The sequence below is a fragment of the Scophthalmus maximus genome, chromosome 2 (assembly GCF_022379125.1).
Source record: "Scophthalmus maximus strain ysfricsl-2021 chromosome 2, ASM2237912v1, whole genome shotgun sequence".
Classification (NCBI taxonomy): domain Eukaryota; kingdom Metazoa; phylum Chordata; class Actinopteri; order Pleuronectiformes; family Scophthalmidae; genus Scophthalmus; species Scophthalmus maximus.
Window position 1 is genome coordinate 28,836,881 of NC_061516.1, and position 13,919 is coordinate 28,850,799.

A 13,919-nucleotide genomic window follows, 5' to 3' on the forward strand; every position below is an offset into this window, starting at 1 on the left:
TGTATGTTTAACTTTATCCTTATATCACTTGGGTTATTGATATGAAAAGGAAATGTCTGACTTCCTCCCAGTGGATGTATCAAAAGGGACACGGTGGCAGACGACACTCCTTCTCTTCCCTGCTGTCATCACAAAACTTTTCTGCACAGGGGATTTGAACAACACAAGGCAGATCTGAGTACAGGAGAGTGGGTGACAAGACCAAACACATGAACAGTATTAATATTATTATTATTAAAATAGGCAAACTTCCTCTACTCATTCACTAACTCCCTCATCACACGAAGGTCACAGTGTTGTCTGACAGCACAATGCAAGTGTCAGCCGAGAGCTCATACTTGCATGTACACAAGGCCTCTAAGCTCGGGGCTCTGGACGCTCGCACCTGGAAATTAGATCCCCATGAACGAGTGAAAAGTGTATTTTCCCGTATACGTTTGTCTCTGTGAGCGAGTTGATGCAAATCTGCCCAACCATTCATGCCGTGAATGTTCATAACCCAGGAAGAGCTCCAGTCTAAGGTCAAGTGGAAGCACAAACACAGCTAATGCCGGCAGGCTTTTTGCCTAATATCTCCCCATGAATTAAACAGTGATACCCTTTGAGACGTTTGTTGAATAAGATTGTACATACAGATGAGGGGAAAAAATGATTGTTTTTGTAATGGTTTATTGCAGTGCCTAGTGTGTCAAACATTTCCAATTATACAGTTTTTCTTCACTGCAGTTGGTGGTACAAGAACCTACATGGTTTTTGAAGCCACACGTGCACACACGTTTTCACTGTTTGGATTATTGTTTTTTGTTGCATCTAGACTTGAGGGCAAATGTAGCCTATATGATGAGGAAATCATTTAACTTCTGGTCAGAAATTGAATTCGTCCACTGGATCTCCAAGTGTGCATCAGGAGAAAACTGTGTTTCTGTTAAAGTGGCTTTCATTAGAATTTGTGTGCCGCTATGAACATTAAAAGGGCAACAAGGGGGGAAACAAAGTAAAGTTAATCTTCCATGGAAACATTAATGTTCAAAATAATTTTGTCTCATAATTGTTTTTGCCATCATGACCATGAAAATTAACATAACGTTCAGATGAAGTCCTCTTAAGTGTGGCAAATCATAGGCGTGTGTGAGGCAGTGTCTTTGTGTTCTTGTGCTCAATAAACAAGTGGGACAAGTTGATTAAGTCTAGTTTACTGTGAAGACGTGTGCCTAATGAGGGGTATTGGTTTTAGTGTGCTGAACACAATGGCTTTATAAAATAAGAGACAAGTGTATACACAAGGTAAGCTCTTTTCATGACGACCACACTTTATTATAAATTAAGTATATTTCGTTAAGCATTTATCATTAAAGTTGTCAAGTTGGGAGTGCAGGTGCTGTAAAAAATGGCCACATTCAACACAGATTCAATCCCAGCAGATTCCAGAGCACAAGATACAGGAGAGCTGATGAATTCAAGTCAAGTCATCTTGCACTGAACTGTATGTACAGTAGGTTAGGTATTTTTCAAGCCATGTGTGCAACCTCTCTGACCTTGCTCTGCTGTGTTCCCGAGCACAGCTGGAGGTTCATATACAAGTAGGAACACAAACCGGATAGAGTTGCACTCGCCCTTCACTGTTACCTCCATTACTCTGTTTCACACAATATTTATATCATCCCCTCCATCTATTTACATTCTTGCTCTGGCGCTTGCCGTGGTCTCTTCCCCGCCTGCTCTATTCCAATTATCTCTTTCATTCGGTCTCTCGTTCACTCGCCCCTGTCCAGGGTTTTTCTGGCTGCTGAGGTATCATCATTCTGTCATCTGCATTTTCAGGCCTGTGTTGGAAATAATTGCTGCAGTGGAGGCAGCTTGGCCGCGGTCCAAGCCGTGATGCATAGGCTGTTTTGGGGGGAATCTGGTGTCAGACCCCACAGAGGTCATAAAACGGAAAGATGGATGCAGTGCTGACTTTTAGCACAGCACTCAGTTATGACCCGAGGGAAAGGTGTGTGTGTGTGTGGGTGTGTGTGTGTGTGTGTGTGTGTGTGTGTGTGTGTGTGTGTGTGTGTGTGTGTGTGTGTGTGTGTGTGTGTTCAAGAATGTATGTTTGAGTTGTATGCGTGTGAATATGTTTGTCTTTTTATCTGTACTTATTTAATGGTTCATCAGGGAGCAATATGTATTTACCGCTGGTAAATATAGTGTAGATGACAGACACATTAACACATATAGATACAGTACATGGCTGCACACACACATAAGCACTGTAAAGCTTCCACGCATGGTTTGCGGTTGGCCTGCAGTTCAAAAACAATATAAAAGCCTTGGGATGGGTTGCCAGGGGGCAACTGGAGCTGCGGCAGGTTGAGCATGCCTAATGAAAACTTAATGCTCATTGGCAGGGATTGCCACTGCAAGCTCTCTCCAAGGATTTAAGATCACGCCGACATCAAGCCAATGTCAAGATCTGTGCAGCCCAAAGTCAAAAACCTGGCAGTGTGTCTCTGCGTTTCTAGGTACACAGACCGAGAGAGAGAGAGAGAGAGAGAGAGAGAGAGAGAGAGAGAGAGAGAATGAATCTGCAAAAGAGATCTGAACTGCCACCGAAAAGTCGCCCTTCTTTCTTCACCAACAAAATTCCTCCCGGAGCCTTATTCTGCACACTGTGCCTTATCCCCATGAAAGCCATAAAATCCGTAGATTGGCGCTTGGATCTGGAATTTTGAGTGAGAGCAAAATTACTCTCCCCAGGAATTATGTTCAGAGGAAGAGAGAGAGAGAGAGAGAGGAGTAATGTATGCTGTATAGAGACAAACTTGTACAGGAGGAGTCGGTGATGCATATTGGACCTCGGTGGGAACGTGCTCTCTGGTCCCACAATCTCAATAGAGAAGTGTTGGTTGTGTATTGTGTTTTGATGCTGTCTGGATGAGGCCAAATCTGCAGTAATTCAAACCAGAGATTGAGGTAATGAGGCATTCTCGTTGTATTTTGAGATGTTAGGAGTCTAATATCCCTATGTAACGAGCGCCCCTCTAAACTGCAGCACTACAATTAGATGCCGGAGGGGGAAATGGAGAAGAAGGGACGCTGGAGGAATGGAAGGGAGGAAGAAAAGATGCAGCGCTGTCAGACTCCCATGTTGTACTCACACTCTTACAGTGTAGGTCCAGCTGATGAGATGTCTCTCACTGACCTCTTTCATCTGATCTGTGAAGTCTTGCTGTTTGATGGATAACAACATTTGACATTCAGTGTCCTGCTCACCACAACCTGTGGCTAATATGGTAAACGGGCCAAACAAATACCCTGTCACACATATTTTGGTTTAACATTTTATTTCTTTTATTTTCTTTGTCATCCTCTGGTTGTTATTTTCTTCAATGTATTTTGTGTATTCTATGTAACATTTTGGTATCAAAGTTGGTTGGTGGTTCCAAAACTGGTGCAAAAAGCACAAAACAAGTCAGTTAAAGTTAAAGTCAGTTTTTTTTTTTCATTCTTACCCACCAACAGGAGATGAAAGGGGTGATTCTTATGTTAGTTACAGCTCAGCTCTCTCTGAGGTGTCTCTTCATCTCGAAAAATTGACTGAAGCGATGCATATTCCACACTGGTTGCCTGCACTTCGATAGCAAGTGATGCACAGCGGTGACACTACTTGGTTTTCCTGTTGTTATGGGGACGTGGAGCTTGAGGGCCACCAGAAGGCTCACCATCAGAACCGTGTGTGTGTGTGTGTGTGTGTGTGTGTGTGTGTGTGTGTGTGTGTGTGTGTGTGTGTGTGTGTGTGTGTGTGTGTGTGTGTGTGTGTGTGTGTGTGTGTGTGTGTGTGTGTGTGTGTGTGTGTGTGTGTGTGTGGGTGGGTGGGTGGGTGGGTGGGCGGGCGGGCGGGCGGGCGGGCGCGTGCGTATTGCCTGGATATAATGACCACGCTCGAGTGAAGAATCTGACTGTTCTGAGGAATGACACTGGAGAGCAGTGCCTCAGATTTGGGCCAAGAACGAGGGCTCTACCAGCTGTTTGGAATGCCGTCCAGAAAAATCAGGATAATGCAGATAATACGTTTTCTTAGCGTCATTAAGGATTTCGTGTCTTTTCTGTGCCACTCCGGGAGGACTGTAAGAGGTTTAGCCAACTAAGTCTACAGCTATATCTAATGAGTTGGCTCTCTTTCCTTTGCCTTACTGTGTTTAAGCCCCGGGAGCAAGCGGTGAGCCACACACAGACAGAGGACAGCACGTCATCAGCATCCTGGTGGCTCAGCATTAGAGAGACCCTTCTTTTTTAGTCCAGCTAGGTTAGGGGACCGTAGAAGTATGTTCAGATTGTATTAATGTGTGGAAAGAGCATGTTGCATGCATTTGTTTTTCTATAGTGTGCCGCTGTAGTATGTGGCCACTAAGCAGACTTACCAGAATTTCCAAAAACACACAGTATGTTTTACAATTTTTTCCCAACTTCCTCCCTTTGCTATTTCTATTCTAAATTACATTTCATCATTATCAGCAGTGATTTGTCTCCCCACCGTGAGACATTTCTTCTTTACCCTTCCTTGTTTGGACCAAGTAATTTTTCCAAAGCAGCAGTTTCCCATCCATCCCATGTTATTTAGCCGCAGTAAGTTTGATGAAAGCATTGTAACATTTTGAGGCAGAATGTGTGAACTCTGTCAAAGAAGGATAAATCATGGTCAACAGACCAAGGTTCATTAAACAAAAACCCATAACAACTATTGTTTCTGGAAGAGTTAACGTAAGCAGTGTTACTGTAAACCCGTACTTGGTGTCCTATAATTATTGTAAAGCTTAATTAGCTTTGACGCATGACCTTGCATTTGAAAGGAAATCATACGAATGCTGAAGGAGTCTCATTTAACTGTCAATTACATGTTATTTTCTACCCGAAAAAAAGGCCCAAATTTAATGAGACATTTCATAATATCCAGGAGATGCCAGACTGAGATGAAAAGAGAAGTGGACATCTTCCCAGATATCAGTTTGGAACATTTTCCTCCAGGAAAAGTTTGCGTCCAGGAAAATAATAAACCATTTGGCCTCGGGTTTTTGAGCTGATTGGATAGACAGATGCGGCAGAGGGCTTACACACACACAAGCTTACACAGCACGTGTTAATGTTGTATTTTGAAGAGCTGATATAATTCCAGACATGCTGACACATTATCATATACATAGTCTCCGCAGCAGGAAGGTTTTGCATAAGGAATACAAAACAACAATAGGCAATAAAGGCATGTGGAGAGATCTTTATTTATCTTGCACTGACATTTATTTCAGACAGGGGAGTTGCACCAGTATTATTCTTTCTCAGACACAAACACATATACAAAGGGAAGAATTTCATATTTTTAAAGTCTGAACAAAGTCATCCATCTTCCCCGAGTGATTCTCCAGCTTTGTTGCATTTCCAAGGTCTGAGTCACATTGCGGGTCCCATGCAGACAGGGCAACACCTTGTATCGAGCATGATAGCAGAGGAGAGTGGCCATTTGTCCTTGTCAAACACTTCTGAACACACAGACACCCCAACAAAAATGCTCACAGTTCTTAGATACATATACGGAAAATATTGTGTAAGTAAAGAACTCACCTACACGGTAACATTTTAAGGGCATTATAGATCACAGAGCCATCCTGTCTAGACTGTCGTTGGGTATAAATCAGGTCTGACATGTGACTCATGCTATACACAGGTTGACTGTAACCCGCATTAAAGAGACAAGTTATGGCACAGATCAGAACATATTAACTCAGCTTGGTGTTCAGTGTTCTGGACAGGCGAGCCTTGATGGAACAATATCAGCTCGGAGAAGAGGGAACCTGATGAATCTTGATGTCACAAAAATCAATGATGTTGTCAGAGATAGAAGCTGCAGTTTTGGATTTTACAGTACGTTGCGTTTTTCTGGTGTAGAAAAAAAGAAAGCTGAGACTCGTTTGAATAGTCCTGTCTGACTCAAAGCAAAAAAAAGAAGGAAAATATTGATCCAGTTGAGGTTAATATTAATGTCAATGGGGCAAGTGCTTGTGTGTGATGCATGGGCGTACAGTGGGGTTTTTTTCTGTGTCCACAGGACCAGTTCTCCCTGATCTGTCTGAAGCCAGCTCAACTCTTCAATCACCTTCTCAGAGTCTTAATGGCTCCTTGACCCATTCACCACATCCGCGCTGTTAGAGTAAGAAAATAACTCGGAAGACATGTTTTTCTGTTGTTGTTGTTCAGGAACTTTCCTCACTAGAGATTCACAGTGTGCAGCTCCACAGCAGGCTCCTCTGGCTGGCTGCTGGATAAAAGCAAGCCCAGAACACAAACGGAAAAAAAAAAGGAATTTACTTTCTGGATCCAAGCTCCCAGTCTTTAGTTACAGTGTTTTGATGAACAATGCCTTTTATCATGCAAATCAAAATGTAACTTAGCAGAAAAGGCTTGGGAGTTTGACTCAAGCGTGCAGATATATTTGTCACATGTCTGATCATCACATTAAGACAGTTTCCTCCAGACTCCAGTTTCTAGAAACAAAACCCTCAATTATAACAAAAAAAATGTCTTCACTAGCTTTCATGTTGGGATCTGAAAGGTCTCCATTAGAAGAAAAAAAATCTAGCTCATAACTGTCAAAAACTATTTCAGTAGAATCACTCAGGGATCGTAACATTCTTTCATGACTTTTATAAACCTTGAATCTAAAAAAGAATATCCCGCAATGTGACTGTCAGGAATTTGTTCGGGATTTTTTTTGTAATATAATTGCAGCCAGAAGGCAAAAAGAAAAGAAAAAACTTGGACAAATGTAACAATGGCAGACTGCTATCACAGTTATTGGTATGTTGAGAAGACATATTTAACAAATCATCACAGTGATCCCTTCTCTGCCTTCTCTAAACGTTGAGTTTGATTCAGATGATTTTTCAAAAGTCATTGAAAGCAACAAATATGACAACTTTTACCTTGTTCTTTTTTTCCACTGGTTTTAAAAACCACATCTCTGTACAGGTATCACTGACCCCGTCCGTTCAGACCTGGTTTTACCCTTATGAGTTACCCGGTCACAAGTGGACAGTGATGAGTACAGGAGAGAACGAGCAATGACGCATTTGAGATCTGATCATTCAGAACACATTTGCATGTGGCCAAATTCTTCTAGCTGTGTACCGTGGCCTACATTGAAGGAACGCCTACTCAGCTGACGTCCTCTGACCCGCTACCGTTTCATAACCGACCAAAAGTATGTTTACACTGGCCACGGCCACAATATGAACATGGTCCACCACATGATGATTTTTGTTTTTTTACAACATAATTATGTCTTTGTGAACAGAATTGACGTGGTTACAGGAGATGCATTCAGGACGCTAGGTGTGAACAGACGAACTATGTTTATACCAGGTCTGAACACGGCTTATTTCCCTCTCATCCTTCGCTCCTTTCAATCTTCCCTCCTTTTCACAACTGTCATTTAAGTATTGTTTGGGAAATTTCAGGAAAGCACTTTTGTACAAATTGTGCGTTGTAAAACTTATTATGTGCCACATTTACTGAGAAGTAAGTACTTAATATTAGTCAAATATAAGAAAGGTTAGACTGATTCTGTTGATTAGAATATTGTTATTCCTTCTACCTCTGTTGGCATCAAATATTTATGTTGCATTTGAGCTTAGTCCCTTTTAGAATTTGTTTTTTTATTACAGACACGCAAGTCAAACATCTATTTTCTACTGTGAGTGAATAGGAGTAGACGTTCAATCATGAACATTCTGATACAATCTGGTGAATTTTAAGAGAGCAAGTAAATGCACCCCACAAAAATCACAAAAAGTTAAAATGAGGTTGAAGTGCCGAATTTTGAAAATATAGTCAGAAAAATTCATGAGGCTGGATTGAGGCAATCTCATCTTCAGTCTCCCCAGTCGGGTTTTTCGTTCTTTTCCCTCTGAAATATTCACTCTGTGACCTCTGGAACCTCAGCAGGCCGGTTTTTCCCTCCGCTGATCCTCGCCTCTTTATCCCCCTCATCTTCAAACCCGAGCATTACCCCCTTCTTAATGCCACTTTCTCTTTATCTCCCGTCTCATTTCTCATCTGTCCATCCGCATATCCATTTTAGCCAAGGAAGCAGATGTGCCTGTGTGGGAGAGAGAGCGGATACGTACACCACCATGCTGTGTGCTGTACGTTTGACAGACAGCAGGGGCTCTTGGTTCACACTGCTTTGCCTTAATGAAACTCAGAGGAAACGTTTGGGCCAGGAAAGAAGACGTGGTGTATTGCACATCTACAATTGTGCTTTGAGTATTGAGTATGTACTTGTTTCACGAGTGCTCCACTGTCGTGCCACAATCCAAGCTTCTTAAACAACATTTACAGAGGTTTGCCAGCTACCTTGAAAGAAGACGTGTGTGTGTGTGTGTGTGTGTGTGTGTGTGTGTGTGTGTGTGTGTGTGTGTGTGTGTGTGTGAGAGAGATCATTGTGTATTGCCTGACTGTTTTATGAATTACAGTGGCATTTCCTTAGAGCCAAAAATAATCGCATTTTTGTTCTTTTTGCATTTCTGTCTTTCTGAGCCCGACGAGGAGATGAAAGACTGCAGTGGCCACTGTTATGAAGGTCTAAGACCTTGGCCAGGGGAAGACCTGACAGATTAACAAATGCTGCCTTTAACTGTTCTTCTGTACAAACAGAGGAGAACCACCAGTTCCCATTTTTCCTCCATCGGTTCAAATATACACAGGCGGTGTGCAGTAAATCCCAAACCCATAAAACATTTGACATTCGCTCTCATGTTCTTTCCTCTCCCTCTCTTATTTTCCCTGCCGCACTCTTGTTATTGTAATGTCTGTCAGAAAATGACACTAGACGTTGAGAATGGGGATTGCATAAAATGCTAGATGGGATTGTCTTACATTATTTTAGTGGAATGAATTATTTTGCAGGCATAAGATGAAATGCAACCAAATTTTTCATGACATCCACACTAGCTAAATGCAGAGGTTGTCAGAGGTAGAGTCGTCAAGCTCTTGATCTGCACAATATTCACTTTAGTCCATGTTCTGGCTTCATCTTTTTAGTGTCATTGAAAATATGTTTATTTATGTAATAAAAGCACTTAAACAGTAGATTACAGAGCACCTACTGAGTTTGACTGTTTATTATTGATGATGTTTCAGCCATTTTGTGCAAAAAAAAATACAAATCTTAGTTTAAAAAAATGATTTCACAGAATGCATTTTGTCAGAATCAAAATCAGCCAGTAAACTCTGAAGCATCAGCTCCACTGTTGTCCATTCAGTGTTTGCTGTTGAGCACATGCAGCGTGAGTTTTGATTCAAAAAGGCGGAGAGTGATACGAATTCAAATGAGAAAAGAACACTTGCATCGTTTTGTATGCAGAGCTATTCGTGGAACGCAGTTGAGCCGTCAAAATGAATGAAGACATAGATGTGTGAAGAATGAACAGAATAGTGTCTTTTTTTTTCTTTCTCTCAGAGCCCTGCCTGTAGTCACTCTGCAGCAGTCGTGGGCCCGTTTCAGCTACAGTGTATTGGCGCAGTGTCCATGTCCATGGATTTCATTCTCAGGGCATTACAAAAATATTTGTATGACTCCAGTGTTCAGCGCACTCCGACTCTGTCTGATGTTTTGAGCTGTGCTCTGAAGCATGCAGCCGCCTTAATGATTCAGCGAGGAGAGGAAGTGAGAGCCGGTGATGAAAAGTGAAAAAGAAACAGATGAGTTAGGCAGAGAGGTGACGGCGGGGCTAAAGCAAACAACATTGTCCTTGTGACCTCAGTGGAATCTATGCAGTGAAGTCCACTCACATAAGCTCTTCAAACATTAAGCTGGGCACCACGCACGCACGCACGCACGCTGTACATCCACAGTGCAAGTATGCATTATTGCCCTTATGGATTGGTCAAAGACATTGCCATGCAAATCGCTGTAGTGTCAACATTGTTCTTTGTGTGTACACTCAGTAGCCTATCTCAGCACTTTGGATTCCCCATCCATGTCAATAGTTCTCCTCCATCTATAAACCTGATCTGATTTCTCCCATTGCACAAATGAAGTTTGCAATGTATTGCTCCCCGTCCTTTTTTCCCCCTGGTATTCATGCTATTATACACGATTGAGGGCTTGCACAGGTGGTTGTGTTTATTGCGTGGTTCCTCTTAAATTAGATTTCTAAAATTTCCATCTACAAAACCCTCTCACGCAGTAGGTGAATTGCTCCAAAAGGCCTCTGGTACTGAAAAAGTCACAACATCTACACTCGGGATCTTAAGATGCCTTGAGAACCAAGATTCAATTAGATTTCACATCCAAGACTGCACTGGTCTCTATTTTTGTTTGAGAAAGCAGCGTATTCACGTATACTTTTACACGTAACATGCCTGCTTATGAAGAACACCTATTAAAACTTACGATTTCATTTTATTTCATTAATCTCACCTGTATGAAGAATACAATGCATAGTTATTTTACTGGAAGTGTGCTGTGAGGTGTTTATTCAACTGAGTGATCAATTTGTAGGATGTAGGTTGTGGTATGCTATTTAGCCTAACCTCACTAACATAATAACAGCACCACAGGCTGCAGCCTCCGAAATGATCATACAGCCGAATCATCAACTCTCTCAAACCATTTCAACAAAACTTCATGAAGGTTGGATTCATTGACAGAATTTTGTATTAAACTGAATTGATTTTGGCAAGGTGTACCTAATAAACTAGGTGCTCTGATTCTTTAAATTCCTTAATTAAGTGGGGTTTTTTTTGTATATCTTTACCTTTAAGCTGTTGTTTTGGCACTGTGGACACTGATCTTCCTCTTTTGTCATGTCTGTTCTCTTTCCACGTCCTCAGAAAAAGCCAATAGTGTTGAGGTAGAGAGAGCTGCACCAGACTGTCATGCTGCACTGTTCACCGTTCCCTTGGCGCAGCACTGCAGTGAGCGGCAAACCAAGTTCACTCAGCAGCTGGCGCCTGCCTTAAAACACTTACAAGACAACGCAGATGGGAAATGACACCCGTGTCCAGAATGTAACGTCATGTGATGGTTGACCACGGATTCCACAGCTCAAATGACAACTGTTGTCATTGAGCTTTTTCAGGTGAGGTCTGTGTGCATGTGGTTCCTTAATAGTCAAAGTACCAAGGGGATAGAGGCATTACTTTAGGAGAGCTTGCTCTTGATGTTTAGGAGATGAATGCACAATAATATAATTTCTAATCATCAGTATTTGAAAGCTTAGGATGCCAAACATTCTTTTTTGTGTACGATCTTGATAAGCAGTGGTTTATAATGAAAAGGTGACAGCCTTAGCAGCTAATTAGCATCCTGTTTGTTTAAATAGGAGAAGAAGAAAAAAAACTTCAAATATATTTTCTAATTAACGGCTGCTCCCCTTAGACTTATCGCAAACAAAAATAGAGTGTCTGGGTCGTGTTGTCGGATGAAGGCAGGCGACCCACTCCGTGTCCCTTCAGTACAAGTGTGAGCCGCCCCATCCAGACGCTGGTTGAGCCTGATGAGAGCCTGAAGCTCTGGGAGTATCTACAGGGAGATTTGGCCAAGACAGAAGCTCAGATTCCTCTCATCCATGAGCAGTAGGCCAACCGGGAGAAATATGGGGTCCCAGTGGAGCAGTCTGTAAGCAGCTCGATGATGAATAAACACGTGTGCACTATACAGCAAACAATGCTTTGGTTATAGATTACTGACTGAAATGATGCCGAACACTGACTGCATGCTATGTCTTCTACACATTCACAGTTAGTGGGAGGAGGCGCCCTGCATTACCATTTGATATTAGTTGCAGAGGGCAGATTAAAATGCCTGTCATACCTCGTGCTGCTGAGCATGATGATTGTGCATGGATGCAGGGAGGGAAATCGCTCTTTGATCAAAAGAGAAGAGATGTGACCCAGTAGCAATCATTTGTTGTGTAAACATTACATCATTTCACCTTCCTCTTAATCAGGAACAAGCGTTCGAAGGACTTTTTTGAAAATGTAATTTGCACGCTAAGATTGCAACCCCCGCTCGCAGGATCAGGACACGTGTGAGGTGCTGGATGGGGAGCGGCTAGTGTGGCTCCGGCAGGTGTTGATTGACAGCTACGTCATGTTAAGGAACACAAGAAGTTCAAAAAACAGCTTTGTCGTCTCTTCCTCAACAAGAAAACCAGATCACAGGTAACAAACCACCTCTCCCTCTCTCTCAGACACACCCACACAAGTATGTACCCCTCATAGATGTGTGACAGAAGAAAAAAAGAACATAAAATAGGCATAGTAAGGTGTTGGGTCACCAGGATCCCCCGGAACAGCTTCAATGCTCCTTAGCACGTCACTGGATCATTCTTCCGAAAGACATTTCTTCATTTGTTGTTTTAATAATGGAATTAGGGAACACAATCACCTATAGGTGTTACACTGGGTTGATATCTAATAAATATTACAGCTCAAGTTCATGACTCATTTTCATATATTCATATAAATCTCCCTAATGCCGTGTGCGCGATTGTCTGAAATCATGTTTCCCATTTAGCTGTGTTTCCCTTTACCTTGGCAGCTGTATGTATATTATCCCTTATAGTGATTGTACATTGTTGTGATTTCTGATTTCCTTATATACACATGGTATATTTTTTTGTCTGCATGTATTTCACTTTTTCTGTATGCATTTGTATCAATTTGTCAAGGGCAGTGCACATCACTCAACATTCCGTGTGCACAGATTGACTTAATTTCGACCCGTGGTCTTTTTTTCCAGAATGTTAAACTCGTCCTACCTGTAAGAGATTTGATGAGTCACGCATATTAATTACATTTTGACACATTCCATTTACATTTTATGCTGCAAAAGTGAAGTTTAAATAGGTGAAAGGAAAATCAAACAAAGACTCTGAACAACCTTCATTAAAAGTACCCAGGCACATTTGCGTGCGTGTGTGTGAGCACTCGCACGTTTTTGTATCTGTCCATCTGTCCTGTCCCCAAAAGACCAGATGACTCAGCCAGTGATCTGCATGTCTGACATGATGCAAGGCTTCAGCCTTGACTGGCCCGGCGGGTGGTCATGTCCCTGAATGGCAGAGCAGCAGGCTAAAGGCATCTCTCTCCACCTCCACTCCTCCGCTCCTCCACCCCTTTCTTTATCTCCCCTCTCTCTGTTTTACAATGTTTTCATTCTACTGCCAAGTGGATTAACATGGAAAGGCAGAACTAACAAGTGTCACACACATAGTGAAATACTTTCCCATTCGACGAATTCAGTTGGTGTGTTCCACATTACACACAGATCATTTTTACAGACATTTTTCTCTATAGAACTGGGTTTTCCTACAACTTTTTTTTTTTCACCATGAACTCAAATTTCCTCATGCACAGGGAATTTACTTTGGGTGGAAAAGTGCCACCAGTGCTGAAAGCCAGCATCTCATTGGAGCTCTGACTGCGTGTGCCGCTCTCTTTTCCTCTGTCCCTACTGAGCTCTTACTGATCTATAAGGCCTCATCAGAACCAATAGCCTGCATCTAAACTGTTCCTGCTCCGGATGACTTCTTGTTTACGGATGCACCAATACCACTACTGATACCTGATACGAATGGTCGTCCAAGGTTTACTCTTGTTGTATCTGGTTTTCTATCACTCTCCTTCCTCGCCTGCTTTTGTTCCTCAGTCAACAGGATCTCTTCTCTTGCGTGGTTGAGTTGCTTTTGTCAATTCGGCTCTTTGACCGTCTGCCGCAGCCATTTCCATCACCGGGTATAGGTTTCGTGAGAACGCTCTTTCCCTCCTTGTTTTGGGTATGCAATGGGTGACAGTTCCTAAGCGCCGTAAATCGAGTTGTCATTTTTCTGCGAAAACCGCATCCCTTTGGATATAGAATAACAAGGTGAAAGCAAGGC

At 42.2% G+C, this 13,919-nt stretch overlaps 1 long non-coding RNA gene across 2 annotated transcripts in view; it reads left to right on the forward strand.

Moving 5' to 3' along the window:
- The window catches only part of LOC124849821, a 137,671-nt gene that overhangs the window by 37,739 nt on the left and 86,013 nt on the right, over window positions 1–13,919 (forward strand). For both annotated transcript variants that reach the window (XR_007030395.1, XR_007030396.1), the window contains exons 10-11: window positions 10,870–11,117; window positions 12,056–12,201. This is a non-coding gene — a long non-coding RNA (uncharacterized LOC124849821). The remainder of the gene's footprint in view (window positions 1–10,869; window positions 11,118–12,055; window positions 12,202–13,919) is intronic.